Source organism: Meles meles, chromosome 5 (genome assembly GCF_922984935.1).
Source record: "Meles meles chromosome 5, mMelMel3.1 paternal haplotype, whole genome shotgun sequence".
NCBI classification, from domain to species: Eukaryota; Metazoa; Chordata; class Mammalia; order Carnivora; family Mustelidae; genus Meles; species Meles meles.
In genome coordinates, this window is record NC_060070.1 from 3998499 (window position 1) to 4001843 (window position 3345).

Genomic DNA, 3345 nt, shown 5'->3' on the forward strand with positions numbered 1-3345 from the left:
GACTTTACTATTTTTTTGTGTGTTTATGATATAGGAAATCATCTTAAAAGTCAGACTATGCATGAAGCACTGGGTGGGGTGCATAAACAATGAATTTTAGAACATTGAAAAAATAAAACTAAATTTAAAAAAAGACTGTAAAAATAGTATATTGGTAGGTGTTACCTTCCATTTCTTCTGTGCTCTTCTAATCCTACTTCCTATTTATTTTCTGTTTACACATTCTGTACTTCTTTGTACACTAGTGAGTAGATACATAGTTATTTTCTTCATTTTCTTTCTAATACAAAAGGTCACAAACTAAAGATATTTGCACTCACTTTCACTTAGCAACGAATCTTGGAAATCACATTATGTCAGTTCACAGAGCTTGTCCTTATTCTTTAAAGCTGTATAATACACCCCTTGTGTAGAGGTATCCATTTTTTCAATTCCTGTGTGTGGGGATTTGGTTGTTCTTAATAATTGGAATTTATAAACAATGTTTCCATGAATAACCTAATGCATATGTATAGTAGTTGTATTGTTGAGGTATATCTTTAGGGTAAATTACTAGAAGCAGGATTGCTAAATCAAAATATAAATGCTAAGTAGGTTTGCTAAATATTGCATGGACCAATTTGCATTTCAACCAGCAGGGTATGAAAGTACCTTTTTTCCCAAAGTCTTAACAAAAATGTCTTGTCACATCCTTAAATTTTTGACAATCTGAGGTGAAAATGGTAACAGTGTAGCCATCCTTATATAATTTATTGTGGTTATAATTCATATTTAAAAATATATATTGGGGAGCCTGGGTGGCTCAGTGGTTAAAGCCTCTGCCTTCAGCTCAGGTCATGATCTCAGGGTCCTAGGATCGAGCCCCGCATCGGGCTCTCTGCTCAGCAGGGAGTCTGCTTCCCCCTCTCTCTTTGCCTCCCTCTCTGCCTCCTTGTGATCTCTGTCTGTCAAGTAAATAAAAAAAATCTTAAAAAAATAAAAATATATCTAACCTGATTATTTAGTTTGATGACTTTTGACAAATGTATACATCAGTATAAACACCAACACAAGTTATAGAACATTTCTACTCCCAAAAGCTAGTTTATGCCTCTTTAAAATTATTCCTTCCTTCTATGGAGGAATCACTATCCCTTCTGATGACTAGCGTGCCTCTGGTATGATTTTCTTTACTGTAGGCTGTTTTGCTTGTTCCACAATTTCACGTAAGTAGAATCACAGCTCTTTATCTGCCTTCTTTCGCTTGGCATAGCTTTGACTTTCATCCATGATGCTGAGTATATAAATAGTTTCTTCCTTTTAATTGCTGAGAAGTATACACATATGGGTATACCACAAATTGTTCATCTTCCCAACTTGATGATAGACATTTGGGTTGTTTTCAGGTTTTGGATACCTGAGTAAATCTGCTAGGAGCATCTGTTTAAAAGTCTTTGTGTGAACACATGTATTCATTTCTCTTGGGTAGATATGGAGGGGTGTGATGCCTGGATTGTTGGGTGTCATGATGTGGTTAAACTGCTTTCTAAACGACCGTACCATTTTGCACTCCCACATGCAATATGTGAGACTTCCACATGCTCTACATCCATGTCATATTGTTTATTTCCTTAATTTTAGCATTTCTAGGGTGTATATTATATCACTGAGGTTTTACTTGGCATTTCCTTGATGTCAAATAAAGATGCATTTCCCTGGTGTCAAGTAAAGATGTCAAACATTTTCAGATACTTATTGACCATTTCATGTGTTATTATTTTGAGAGATTGCAAATATTTTGCTAATTTTCCTTATCATTTCCCATGATTGACAGATGGATGTAGTTGTTTTATTATATTGTAAGAATTCTACATATAATCTGAGTACCATTATTTTGTCTGATAGATATATTATAAACCCTTTCCGTCAATGGCTTGCATTTTCATTTTCTGAAGACTTCTTTGAGGAACAGAAGTTTTACGTTTGATTCAAATCCAATTTATCTATTTGTTTTGTTGTGTAGTTTTTGTTATTGGTAACTGAGATATCTTTATGTATTCAAAGTTGAGCATATTTTCTCGTATGTTTTCTTCTGTATGTTTTGTAGTTTTAGCCCCTTGCACTTTGGTCAACTTATGCTACGTTTTGTCAAAAACCAATTGCCCATTGTTGTGTGAGTCTCTTTCTGGATTCCTTATTGTTTTCTACGGTTTATATGGACATTATGCAAAATACCCCAAAATCCAAAAAAAACCCCAAATTTTTGGGATACTCAAAAATCCCTAGGGAAGATGCAGTAACATGTATAATGATTTGTGGGTGTCCCCACTTCATAGTGATGGTGTCTCATGAAATTGGTCCACCTGACATCTCAGAAATCTACCCCATCACTCAGCAGTCAGTCACCTCCCCTAGAGTGGCTGTGAAGGTTTTGTATTATCCAGAATAGACTGGAAAGTTTACTTCTATCCCCCATAATGACTTATATCTAACTTAGTATGATCAGTTTTGTTAAATTCATTCTTTCAGTGTATTTTGAAAAGGGTCAGAGGGTATTAGCATTATAAAGAGCAGAGTCTCTTCAGCTAACACATAAGAGAGTAAAGCAAATTCTGACTGCCTCTTCCCGATGCCATGAACTGAGGAAGTTATATACCCCCTGAACCTCAATAGGTATAAAGTAAGGACAACAGCAATATACATGATTTAATATCTATTATTGTCTCATCATATCTACTCCACAGCGAAATCTCATATATTAAGCACTATAATGATAACTAACATTAAGAATTTCAGTGAATATTTATTATCAGTATTTTTATTCTATCACAACTCAAACATTTTGTCTTTTTGAAAAACCTCCAAGTAGGTCGATATATATAGCTTCTGTGAGATATACATGGAGAGAGGACTCAGATATACCATTTACAGATGCTCACTGAGCCATCTTTAACAGAATCCCTTCATATGCTTTCAGACATGAAATCTACTCCGTGCTTAAAACATCTCAATTTGTTCTGCATCGAAAATCAAATTTAGACTTCAAAGTGAGAACGTAATACTCACGAGAAAAAATCAGTACTTACATGCTCAGAGTTCAGCAAAGCAGGTTTCGTATCACGAGGTAGATCAACTTAGTGGTAACATGGGGAAATCGGTGCCACTCAGCTTTGCGCTTTTAATTAATAACAGCATCTGAAGGTAATGACTCACAGCGTTTCAAAGAAATGTGTGCCATTTTCTTGAGTAATTTGCTGATACACGGGACATGGCCAGCAGATTTGCATGCCTTTGGGTGAAAGGCAGTGGGATCCATAACTCACGTGAACATAAATTATTAAAAGAAAACATTATTATAAAAATATA